At 38.2% G+C, this 13,717-nt stretch overlaps 1 long non-coding RNA gene across 4 annotated transcripts; it reads right to left on the reverse strand.

The window, feature by feature from the left end:
- Positions 1-775: 775 nt before the first annotated feature.
- Positions 776-11,221, reverse strand: LOC104780295 (uncharacterized). 4 transcript variants are annotated; one of them, XR_766688.3, is made up of 8 exons: positions 11,155-11,221; positions 10,005-11,022; positions 9,552-9,619; positions 9,194-9,271; positions 8,989-9,115; positions 8,617-8,899; positions 8,361-8,530; positions 776-1,149 (listed from the first exon to the last, which is right to left on the reverse strand). It is a non-coding gene; the product is annotated as an uncharacterized LOC104780295 (long non-coding RNA). The 4 variants fall into 4 exon arrangements; XR_015596757.1 differs by lacking the exons at positions 9,552-9,619; positions 11,155-11,221 and having other exon boundaries at positions 776-1,141; positions 10,005-10,598; XR_015596755.1 differs by lacking the exons at positions 9,552-9,619; positions 11,155-11,221 and having other exon boundaries at positions 10,005-10,598.
- Between the last annotated feature and the right edge of the window lie 2,496 nt (positions 11,222-13,717).

The raw sequence follows: 13,717 nt of genomic DNA on the forward strand, positions 1-13,717 counted from the left end.
GTAAATTTTGCGCTAAAAAAGAATCAGTTTCTGCTAAAAAAGAATCAGTTTCTACCGTAAACCTACAAAAACAACTCTTTCTCAAGTGACTACCACTTAGTTTTATCTCTTCATCTTTCTACCGTAAACTTACAAACCACATTTCTTCTCTACTAATTATTGACCGTTTCATCCACTACTACTATCATTCAACATCACCGTTACCACCATCCTCATCACTACAATAAAAAATGAATATTGTTACCAATTCAATGGTCATAATATATCAATTTTCGGTCACAAATACTTTATTGTGACAAAAATGAAACAAATTTTATTAGATCACAATAAAATGGTCACAACTGGGTGTAAGTCACAAAAACTCATAAATAATTGTGATGTTTTTGAAGTAACAATTCATCACAAGTTGTGACGATATTTGAATAGTCACAAAAAAATTACAATTTATGACGGTTAATACAATCACAAATATGACACAGAACATGACCCAAAAAATGTCATATATTTGTTACAAATTATTACTACTTTAAGTCACTATGCTGTTACTTTTTGCCACCAAAATACAATCACAAACTGGACACAATTAGTGACTCGATTAGAGACACACAACCGTCACAATTTGTTTTTTTTGTTTGTTTTTTTATTTGTTTTTAATTACCACAATTTGTATTTATTTGTGACATTTTCTCGTTCCTAGATTTTCTTTTTAAAAATTAAATCCATTCACCATATTTCAACAAATATATAATTATAGAATATAACATGAAAACTAAAATAATATGCAAACGATAATATATACATAACAAACTAACATCCAAATACAAAGTTAATACATAAATACAACTAAAAGGAAATACAAACTAAACACAAAGTTAATCCATAAACACAACTGAAAGGAAATACAATCAAACCATAGTAGTTAGATAAAGGTGGATGGTCTTGGTAGTGACCTTGGATTTAATATTTTGACATGCAAAAGATTCAACAAGTTTCTCCATACCTTCATGTCTTTTCTGGATTTGCTGATTTTCTTCAAGGTTTTGTTTTTATCAGTTTCCATCTCCTGCATTCGATGTGTTATCGTCTCTACTTCTTCACCAGATTGTGGTACACTTGAAGAGGCACCAACAGATGGTAAAACCTGATAAGCTACACCGTGTGTATGTGCGTAAGAAGAAGTCATGTGAGGATGACATGTGCGCAAGCCGTTAAAGATATCTTTAGAAGAGAAAGAATAATATCTGCAACCGACCCTCTTTTTTTTCTTTTTTTCCAACAAATACCTTTTCATTCCATTCAAAGAGGGGGAAACAATACAAGTAGTGCATCCTATGATGAGTAACACCTACATTAAAACAAGGTTACATACTAATGGAAAATTCTAAACCAAGTGACCAAGAGAGTGTCGTTCGGGAGAACATTCCTTTGCTTGAGCGTTAATGTACCGAGATAAGACCTAAGGAGGCTTTTAATTTCTGAGATAAGACTCAAGGCTGGTCTAGAGGTGGAAGTGTGAAGCTGCGAGTTACATTCCTTCCAGATCATATACACTGAGCCTTGATATGCTAATCAGAGAATCCAGACAGTATTTTTGTCTCTACACGGATTCTTCAACCAATTGAACCCATCATCAAAGAGAATTGGAGGCGATACCTAAGCTTTGTTAGTGAAGGCATACCACACTTCAGCCGCGTACGAGCAGTAAAAAAACAGGTGTTGTCGGGATTCATTATGATAATTGCAGAGAAGACAATTTGCAGGGACATTCAACCCCCAGGATAATAGTCGATCACGAGTAAGCAGCCTATGTCGAGAATTAAGCCAAGCAATGAAAGCATGTTTGGGGATCCTACCCTTGAACCAAACCGCTTCAAACCATTCCACTTTGATTCCCAGAGGATGGAGGTGTTCCCATGTTGTCGCCGTTGAGAACTTATCTGAAGCTGACGCATCCCCAATTTTCCACAGATAAGTATCTTCTTGCATGTTGACAACTGAAGTAGAAGGGAGGCAAGCCTTAAGTAGTTGAACGATGGGATTCTGGGTTCGACTATGAGCAATCCACCACTGTCCATCCCTTATGGCATTTGTAACCACTGAGTTAATTGGCAAACCTGACAACCTCGGACCAGCATCACCTGTGATGTCCAAAAGAGGCCCCAACGATGTCCAATTATCGGTCCAAAACCTACAAGTAGTTCCGGAACTCACTTCACAAACAATGTAAAGCCTAGCAAGAGCTCTTAATTTACATATCCCTCTCCAAATCTAAGTACCCGAAGCTGAAGTATCTATATCCCAGAAGCACTGACTGCCAATAAAATTTCTCCGAACCCAAGAAACCCAAAGAGAACCTCCAACAGAAAAAATGAGCCAAATGAGCTTCAAAGAAAGGACTTTATTCCAATGGACCAGTCTTTTTAAACCTCCATTCTCCTTAGGTGTGCAAACTGAGTCCCAGCTGACTTTCGCTCTCCTGGCAGAATTTGAGGCACCCTTCCAAATAAAAGCACTACATAGACTCTCAATCTCCTCCAAACAACTGTTAGGCAGGATGAAAATGGAGGCCCAAAAGGCAATGGTAGAGTAAATTACAAACTGAATCAGTTGTAATCTTCCAGCAAAGGAGAGGTGCATGATGGTCCAAAAGAGGCTGGAAGTCCTGCTTTCCCATTTTCTTAGTCGATACCGGCACCCCCAACTATTTGATTGGAAAGGATCGCTGAACCAACCCTGCGTTGATTGGAATTACCTCATTTGCCAAAAGGTTGTCTCCATCTAAAAACAGAGCTGTCTTCTCTCCGTTAAGCCCCAAACCTGACTCTACCTTTAATTCCTCCAATATTGCCAAAATACCATCCAAAGAAGCTTGCTGTCCATCGAAAAGATGAGAATGTCATCCGCAAAACTCAAATGGGTAACCATTTGAGCCGAACAAAGTGGATGTGAGCCAAAAATATTATTGATGACCCCTTGAACTAGTTTATTCGATAAGACATCCATGGCAAGAACAAAGAGTAGAGAGGAGATAGGGTCTCCCTATCGAATGCAACCGAATTTTGCAGAAAGAGTATAAAGTACTTGTTTGTTGTTAAGGTTCATTTCATGTATTTGGTGTATGAATTTCTCCTGCTTGAGAATTTGAGAGAGACGATCTAGAGAATATGATGCTCTAGACTTCTCTTAGTATACCGATACAAAATAAATATAGAGTTATACATCTTCGTTCTATCAAATTGGTGCGTCGTGACGTTTGATCGGAGAAATCGCAAGTTCACTGAGTATGGGTTACGATCCGAAGCTTTCGCCTATCATTTCCGAGATTTCTTAGGAGTTTGAAGAGAAGCAAGTTGAGCAGCTTTTTCGAAGTGTGCATACGATTCAGAAGGAGATATCCTCAGATCGGGAGTTTGTTAAGGACGGCATAGCGGAGTTGCGTCAGTCGATGGAGCTACTTTTGGAAAATGAATCACCTCGCGATGTGGATTGTGACTCGTTGGAGCCGCAATCGGCAGATCCGTCTGTCAACTATCGTCGGAAGGTATTATCTACTCCCTTGGGTTTGAATCACCGTGAAATTGGTCCTAGCTCTAGGGAGGAATTGCTAAAGAATTCGGAGATTCTGGTGTTATCGGGTGATAATATCTACAGCTGGTTGTCTCTTTCAGAGAGCTGATTTCGAATTGGTGGTTTCTCTGATCCAAAGAAGCTAGATCTGGTGTCGGTGCATCTTGTTGGCGATGCTTTGGGTTGGTTTAATTGGCAGGTTAACAGAGCACCTTTTGATAGCTGGTACCAGTTTAAGGATCACTTGCTATTGAGGTTTGGGAACTTGCAGATCAACGGTCCTAGCCAGAGTCTCTTTTGAATCAAACAAGCTGGCTCTGTAGCTGAGTATGTGCGTCAATTTGACGATCTGTCTGCTCAGGTTCGAGGCCTTGATGATCATAAGTTGGGAGGCATCTTTCTTAATGGCTTGAGACCGGAGATGCAGGAACTGGTTTATATGATGAAGCTGCAGAGTTTTTCGGAGGTAGTGGCAGTGGCACTTTCTATGGAATCTAGCCATCTGCGTAAGGTGATGCAACTAGTAGGGGAATCAAGTGATGGTGATCAGTCCACGCGTGTGCAGCAGTCTAAGTCCGTGGTGACTTGGAAAGGGAGACCGGTTGTTTCTGGGAATAGCAAGGTTACTGAGAGACAACGGTCTAATACAGTTCAACGTCCTCCAAAACACCACTCCAATGCTGACTTGGATGATATGAGAAGAAGAGGAATCTGTTTTAAGTGTCAAGGGAATTGGTCTCTTGGTCACGAGTGTCCTAATAAGGAGTTACAGATTCTTACAGTGTTGGATGATTATTTGGTGGAGGTTTTGCAGGATCATTGTCAATCGGAAGAACAAGTAGAGGTGGTCGCTGTAGGACAGCTAATGGAGCTCTCGTACAGTTCGTTTATGGGACTCTCTTCCCCATCTATAACTAAAATGAAGGGCATTATAAATCACGACGAGGCACTGATGATGATTGACAGCAGAGCGACTCACAACTTTATCACTCCCAGGATGGTGGCACGACTGCAGCTACAGGTTCAAGCGGGTGCCAATCTGAACATCAAGTTGGGGACAAGAATGAGTTTTCACGGGGTTGGAGTTTGTCGTCGACTCTCTTTCAATATTTCGGGTTGCTCCTTCTCGTTGGATATCATTGTTTTAGAGCTTGGCCAAGTAGACGTGATTTTGGGAATCTATTGGTTGCTAACTCTTGGAAAATGCAGTGTAGATTGGGAAACTCATGAGTATTATTTCACGTATAAGGCTCAGTCAGTGTATTTGGTGGGGGATACAGAGTTGCAGTTGGCAAGTTGTGCTTTTCTGGGTTCTTCTCCATTCTTGGAGTGTGATGCAGTGGGAGAATTGTCCACTCAGGTGGTTTCTCAAGATCAGTCTTCGGTTGTTTCCGGGGTGGGAGAAGAGGTGTTGCAGTAGTTTGAGGCGGTTTTTGCTGAACCAACTGGTCTACCTCCGGTTCGTGGTCGGGAGCATGCTATTAATTTGGTGGTTGGTGTTACTGCTGTCAGTGTCCGACCCTATCGCTACCCTCATGCGCAGAAATAGGTTATGGAGAAGTTAGTCAAGGAAATGCTGCAAGCGGGGACAATCAGACCAAGTCGTAACCCTTTTTCTAGTCTAGTGTTGCTGGTTAAGAAGAAAAATTCGAGCTGGCGATTCTGTGTGGACTACCATGCCTTAAATCATGCCATTATTCTGGATAAGTTTCCTATCCCTATGATCGACCAGTTGCTTGATGATTTGGATAGTGCCAACATTTTTTCCAAGCTTGATCTTAGGGTAGGGTATCATCAGATACGGATGCGTGAGAGTGATCTGGAGAAGACGGCTTTCTGTATGCATGATGGTCACTATGAGTTTCTTGTTATGCCATTTGGCTTAACAAATGCTCTGGCTACTTTCCAGGCGTTGATGAATGAATTGTTTCGCCCTTATCTCCGCAGATTCATTTTGGTTTTCTTTGACGATATCTTGATTTATAGCTCATCTTTGGCGGAGCATTTATTGATGGTGATGAAGATTTTTGCAGCACACCAACTCTATGTGAACAGGAAGAAGTGTCTTTTTGCTCAGTCTCAGGTGGATTACTTAGGACACATTATCTCTGCTGACAGGGTGTCCACTGATCCTACCAAGACGGCATCAATGATGTGTTGGCCTAGTTCTTGCTCAGTGAAGGAGTTACGAGGGTTCTTGGGGCTAACGGGTTATTATCGAAGGTTTGTGCGAGGTTATGGTGTTATTGCTCGTCCTTTGGCTGAGTTGTTGCAGAAGGATAAATTTGAATGGATTGATAAGGCTTAGTTAGCATTCGACACTTTAAAGCAAGCCATGACTACGGCTCCGGTGTTAGTTTTGCCAAACTTTTCTAAGGTTTTTGTGGTCGAGGCAGATGCATCGGGTTATGGCCTTGGTGCGGTGTTGATGCAAGAGAAACGACCCATTGCCTTTTTCAGCGTGGGGTTAATTCTAAGGGAACAACTTAAGCCGGTGTATAAGAGGGAGTTGATGGAAATTGTCCTGGCAATCCAGAAATGGAATCATTACTTGATGGGACGTCGGTTTACAGTGCACACTGATCAAAAGAGTCTTAAACTTCTCTTGGAACAGAGGGAGGTGACGATGGATTATCAGAAGTGGCTGACAAAGCTTTTACCATACGACTTTATAGATTGTGTACAAGGCGGCATTGACAATAAAGCGGCTGATGGGTTGTCTCGGATGGTTCAAACTCCAGTATTGGTCTCGACTCTGGAGTTGTTTGCTTTTACGGTGCCATCTTTGTTGCAGTTGCAGGAAATCTTCAAGAAAATTGGGGCGAATGTCGAGCTGCAGCAGTGGATACAAGGGTTTAAGAAGGGTTATTCTCTGAAGGATGGCATGCTGTGGTATAAAAAAAACTGGTAATTTCTTCCAATTCCAGGTTTATTTCTTTGATCTTGGATGTTTTTAACACCAGTGAGTTTGGAGGTCACTCGGGAGTATTGAAAACGGTGAAAAGGATTCAACTCTCCTTTTACTGGCAAGGTATGCTGTGGGATGTTCAGAAGTTTGTGTAGGAGTGTGTTGTTTGCCAGACTCATAAGACTTCTACTCTCTCTCCGGCGGGGTTATTGCAGCCTTTGCCAATCCCTCAAGCGGTGTGGGCTGACATTAACATGGACTTTTTAGAAGGGTTACCTGCTTCTCAGGGGTTTAATGTTATTCTGGTGGTGGTGGACCGTTTGAGCAAGTTTGGTCACTTCATTGGTTTGAAGCATCCTTTTTCGGCTTCAGATGTGGCGCAACGTTTTGTGGCAGAGATTGTGCGTTTACACGGCTTTCCTGCTTCAATTGTCTCGGTCCGTGATCGGATCTTTTTGAGCATTTCTGGAAGGATTGTTTCAAGTTAGCCGGCACTAAGTTGAAGTACATCACTACTTTTCACCCTCAAACTGATGGCCAAACAGAGGTGGTCAACCGGTGCTTAGAGTCTTATCTGCGTTGTATTGCTTCGGCTCATCTGCAGACTTGGTACAAATTTTTGTCTTGGGCGGAATTATGGTATAACACTTCGTATCATACGGCGTTGAAGACTACTCCTTTCAAGGTGGTCTATGGTCGCGATCTTCTTGCCTTACTATCTTATGAGCCGCATTTTACGCAGAACTTCGAGTTGGAGAAGATGTCACAGGAATGTGTTTCGATGTTGGCTGACATTAAGTCGCACTTGGTTCATGCTCAGCAGTTAATGAAGAACAATGCAGACAAACACCGCATGGATGTGGAATTTGCAGTGGATTTGTGGGTATATTTGAAGCTGCGTCTTTACAAGCAACATTCGGTGGTTAAGCGCATTTGTCAAAAGCTGTCTGTGAAGTATTTTGGCCCCTTTCAGGTCGTGGCTCGAATCAGAAAGACTACTTACAAGCTGTGGTTACCTGTTGGCTCGAAGATTCATCTGGTGTTTCATGTATCTCAGCTCAAGCAGATGTTGGGTGAGCATCTTCATGTTTTACCCTTACCTGAAACTTTTTGTGATGCCGGTGAGTAGATTTTGGAACCAATGGTGGTATTGGAGACTCGTTACAACAATCATGGCGTGTGGGAGGCATTGATCGCTTGGCAAGGGTTGCCAGCTCATGAGAATTCGTGGGAACCGGTGAAGGAATTGCAGCATGAGTTTCCTTGTTTATCGCTTGAGGACAAGCTTGATGTTGAAGGGGGGGGGTATTGATAAGCTACACCGTGTGCACGTGCGTAAGAAGAAGTCACGTGAGGATGACACGTGAGCAAGCTGTTAAAGATATTTTCAGAAGAGAAAGAATAATATTTGCAACCGACTTTTGCAGAAAGAGTATAAAGTGTTTGTTTGTTGGTAAAGTTCATTTCATGTATTTGGTGTATGACTTTCTCCTGCGTGAGAATTTGAGAGAGACGATCTAGAGAATATGATGCTCTAGACTTCTTTTTGTATACCGATACAGAATAAATACACAGTTATACATCTTCGTTCTATCATAACCTCACTAAACGCTCCAAGTCCAAAGATTTGACCTTGTTTAGATGATCCAGCAGCATAGAAATAAAAAACAAATACATAAGCTGCCATACACCAAATCAATACAACTCAAGCCAAACTAATACACCACACGTACGTAACTCAAACCAAACAATAAAACACGACAGTTCTATGGTGACTAACAAATTTGATCCACTCTAATAACGTATATGGCTAAACCTTAATATACTAATCACAAATATATAATCTCAAAAAAATCTTAAAGAATATAAGGTTTTGAAATGTTACCTTGATATAAATCTCATTTTTCTCATCTTTGTAAAGATTTTCAGCTGTCACATTCTCTTCACCAGAAGATTCAAGTTGTTCCAAGCGTTCTTGTAAATGCTTTTCATAAGTTTCTGCGATCAATCATGCTCGTTGATCAACATAGGTTCCGTCAGACTTTTGTTTGCTTCCTATAAACAAGACAATAAAAACTAAGTGAACTAATACAAAATGATCATGAATATATATGAAAGTTGATAGAAAATGTATACATTACCAAAACAGCTTGAACTTTGACATACGAACATGAATCTGCTAGATGAGAGTGGGCCTAAACCATTGCGATCAAACATTCGAGAAGCACGAGCCTTCTCACTAGTTGCCTTCGCTTTTGGTGTTGCCCAATGTTTTTGCATAATTGTCCAATAGTTAGACAAAATCCACTCTGGTTTTTCTCGTCCATTCTTTGCATGGCTTATCATTCCTTTGAGGCGAGCAACAAGCTTATTAAACTCTCTTTCAACTTGATAGGTTATAGAAGCATCCCAGTTAAACTTTTTCTGAGAAAACAAAGTAATCACACATGATGAGTAATATTGTAAATCATTTATGAAATAGACTAATGAAATATAACAGACAACATTACTACCATAAACAGTATAAACCAGGTTCTTTTGTAGAAGGGAGGCACTTTTCCCCAAGAGTACCATGGTCCCTTAAAATAACTTTGAATGACCTTTTAGACACTAGTTGATACTTGGGTATGGTATTTAAACCTGCTCCATTGAAATAAATTACTTAATGAGTTATAACTATGTGAAAGTAATCAATAGTATGTTGAAATAAATCCATACCATTTAGCTTCATTTAACCGAGATGGACGCAACATATGTAAACTCGAACGATCCACAAATGGCTCTTCCATACGTACACTATAAACACATAAACATTGAAAAGTTATCCATCCCTAATTTTACAAAGTGAAAAATTAAAGCGACTCTAATCTAAATTAATAGAGAGTAACATAGATTTTTAAAACGACTCTAATCTAAATTAATAGAGATTAACAAGATTTGTAAAAACTGTAAGCAGAGATTGTGTAAAACCACAACAACAATGATTAGGAGAGATTTGTAAACTTGGAAGCGAGTAAATATTCATAATTTAACATCTAGATTAACTTCTAAAAATAAATAAAATTTATAGAAATACCTTTCAATGAGATCTGTGAAAGGAAATAAAGTCCAATAGGTCTTATAAATGGGAAGTAACTTAGAGACCTGAGAAGTAGAGGGAGGTGGTTAATTAGTTTTGACGCAGTTTTAGGACTTTTAAGAGTTGGGGAAATTTCACGAAAAATTAAAGCGGTAATGAAAATTTTAGGTTCTATTGGGAAAAATTAAGGCGCTATTTTGGTATTAAAAAAACAAAATTTTAAGGATATAGAAAATTCTAATATAGTTAATTTGTTTTCTCAGTTAACTTGTTTGCATATATCTTTATGTACAAATATCTAAAAAATTGGAGAAAATATTAATCCAACCGACTTGATTGGTTTAGTGTAAATAAAACATAGTCTAGTTTCTCATCAATATTGACGACATATTTACTAAATCCAAACCTAAGCGATACCGGACCAAAATCAAGATTGAAGAAGATTCATACCAGAGATATCTCCTTTGCAGTGGACGAGGATCTTAATAGTCTCTTGTCCCAAATCCTTCTCCGGGAACATCTACCACATCCTTCACCATAGTTAATTAAACCAAACACTAATTCAAGCCATAAGAATAAAGAAAGAAGAATAAAAGAAGAACAAGAGAACAGAAAAAAAAACAACAAGAATAACTCTCTCAACAAGCTCGATCTCTTCTCTATCTCTATATCTTTCTCACTTATGGAACCACATGAAGTAGACTTGTCTCTGTGTCGTCTCTTCTTCTTTTGTAACCTAAGCTGCTTCCAACTGGGCCTAAAACAATTCACCTCAAGCCCATTATGCAACTCTACACAAAGAACATGTCCAAAATCATAATCATATCTTAAAATAAAGGAGCCATTGACACTGACTTAGATTGATTTATTCTGTTTTTGTTTCTCAATTAGTTTGAGAAAAACACAGAGCATCATAATACAAAAGAAATCAATTTTTCAAGTTGCCTAAGATACAAAATAACCAAATAAATTATTGACAAGTTCTTTGAATAGACCGGAGAACTCCGTTAAGCAAAGCAAAACAAACTCAAAAACTAGATATCTTTATTCCTGCAGCTGCAATCTAGAAAAACTTATTGAACTTGGACGTAATCAACAAACTTATTAATCAAACCAGAAAGACTGTCTATTCTTCATCAAAAACTGTTCGGCATCAAAAGCTTAAGCATATCTACGACGACTTGTTCCCTTTTCTTATAGGGATGAAGCTGTCCATAATAAATCCTCTTGTCGTTTAAATCAAATTCATGTTGAACTTTTTCATCTTATTTCATTTCTTGAACAACTTTATCTTCGGGATGAAACTCTCCCTCTCTGGGATGAAACTCTCCTCCATCCTCATAATAAAACGTTTTGTTTAGATCGAATCTATGGTGAACTTTTTTCTTCTGCTCGGTTTTTTGAACAGCTTGTACTTCTTCCACATTTTGAACAATTTCCAATTCAATCGTTTCTTGTTTCAGTTTGCCTATAAACACGAAATTACCAAAAATCAATATGAATGCAAAACATCGAACATACAAGTTATTACCTTAAGCTTAAATTTCTTCTTTTTTTTTTTGCCAGAACAAATCTATAAAGTTAATTAAAAACAACTAACCAGAATTGCGAGCAAAATCCATTAGACCAAAGAACAACAAAACTCTCCAACAATAAAAATTATAAGTGAAATAGAGATTTTTATAAATAAAACAATTATTAAAATTACGCCTAAACTAAACAAACTAAATATATCTCTCCTAAAATCTAGGAAGATTTATTCAACATAACTTAGTCACCAAAACTTTAGAATCACAAAACTTACATCGTAAATATGCTATAGAGGGTAGATAGAATCACATCAGGATTTGTTTTCACAAAGGTCCAAGCTACTAGTCATCGTTTGTGTTCATTAGTGACTTCAGGAACAGAGACCTCATCGTTTGTGTTCGTTAATTCCGGTAGCCTTTCTCCTCAATTTCTTTTGTTTCCTTAAAGAGATGTAGAACTAAAGAGAGTACTACTATCTTTTTTGTTTTGTTTGTTGAATAGATCGAGTCTCTGCCCCATCTCATTGCCTAAATTATATAAGAACATACATGGCTATGTTAATTCAATTTTGTAATGTTCTCTAATTTTACTTTCTCAAATATATTTTCAGGTGTTCAAAATGTCTTCTATTAATGATTTATATGCTACAAGGCGTTAGACATATGAAAGAATCGATCATACAACCAATAGGATTTCAGACACTTACTATTAAGGGTTTGACACATTTTTAAAGTTTGCTAAAAGTCAGCCTCTGTTTCTCGAGAAGAAAAAGCTGTTTTGTCCACGTGTAAAGTGTGAGAATGATCCAAAGTTACAAAAAGAACGTATCGTATCGACACACTTATATAACAAAAGATTTATGCTTAACTATTGTGTTTGGACTTCTCATGGAGAATATTATAATATGTTAAACAACGATTCTGGAGATAATGTATTCAGAACTGAGTCTCACACAGATCCAATAGATCCTTACGCGACAATGGTTTCAGATGTATTTGGTAATACAGAGATAGAGTATGATCAGATGTTGGAAGAAGAGCCTAATTTTGAGGCAAATTTTTTTTTTTGACATGTTGAATGCTACAAAACAGCCAATTTATGATGGATGTAAATAAGGGCTTACGAAGCTCTCTTTAGCGGCTCATCTAATGAGATTGAAGACAGATTATAATCTTTTTAAAAAATGTATGGACTCAATTGCTCGATGATGCAAGAATATTTGCCAGAAGGTAACCACTCACCAAAGTCGTACTATGATATCAAGAAGCTTATGCGGTCTTTTGGTTTACCTTATCAAAGATTGACGTATGACAAGTTAATTGCATGATATTATGGAAAGATGCTAAGAAAGAAGAGAACTGTTTGTTCTGTAAAAAACATAGATTTATTCCTGCTCAGAAGATTGGGCAGAAAAAAATTGCATATCGTCAAATGTTTTATTTGCCAATAGCCGATAGACTGAAGAGATTATATCTATCTCTTAATACGGCAAAAGAAATGAGATGGCATGCATAACACTTAGCTAATGATGGAGAAATGTGTCATCCATCTGATGGAGAAGCATGGAAGCATTTTCACAAGGTACACCATGATTCTGCATATGAACCAAGAAACGTTTACCTTGGATTATGCACGGACGGTTTTAATCCATTTGGTATGTCAGGACATAACTATTCGTTGTGGCCTGTAATACTGACTCCATATAATCTGCCACATGCGTTGTGTATGAAGCAAGAATTTTTGTATCTAACCATTCTAGTTCCTGGGCCAAATCATCCTAAGAGAAGTCTGGATATTTTTTTCCAATCATTGATAGAAGAGCCGAAAGATTTGTGGGTTAACGGTGAAGAATCATATGATATTTCTACTAAGCAGAATTTTCTCTTAAAAGTTGTACTCATGTGGACGATAAGCAACTTTCCAGCATATGGAATGCTTTTTGGATGGACAATTCATGGTCGGTTAGCATGTCCTTATTGTTTGGATTAAGCCGGTGCCTTTTGGTTAAAGAATGGTAAAAAACAAGTTGGTTTGATTGTCACCATTGTTTTCTACCAGTTTATCAACTATCAGCGGAATAAAACAAATTTTAAAAAAGGAAAAACTGTAGATGATAGTCCACCAGAGATACTTACAGGCGACGAACTCTACAATGAAGTCTATTGTTTACCAAAAACAGTGGACTACGGAGGAAACCATGGGCGATTAGAAGGAAATGGTAAAACGCACAACTGGCATAAACAAAACATTTTGTGGGATCTACCATACTGGAAGGATCATAAACTGCGATATAATCTTGACATGATGCACACCGAAAAAAACTTTTTAGATAATATCATCAATACTTTACTGAATGTGAAGGGGAAAATGAAGGATAACATCAAATCACGACTTAATTTGCAAGAGCACTGTAATCGCAAAGATTTGCACTTAACAGCTGATGGAAAGGCACATATCTCGATTTTTAGACTACAACCAGAAGCTAAAGCAGTATTTTTACGATGACTCGAAAAGAATGTTAAATTTTCATATGGAGCAAAATTAACAGGAATGAAAAGTCATAATTACCATGTTTTAATGCAACGATTACTTCCAATTGTGTTTGCTGAACTTCTGGTTAAATCTGTACACAA

The sequence above is a fragment of the Camelina sativa genome, chromosome 4, assembly GCF_030686135.1.
Source record: "Camelina sativa cultivar CO46 ecotype springtype chromosome 4, ASM3068613v1".
In the NCBI taxonomy this organism is placed as follows: domain Eukaryota; kingdom Viridiplantae; phylum Streptophyta; class Magnoliopsida; order Brassicales; family Brassicaceae; genus Camelina; species Camelina sativa.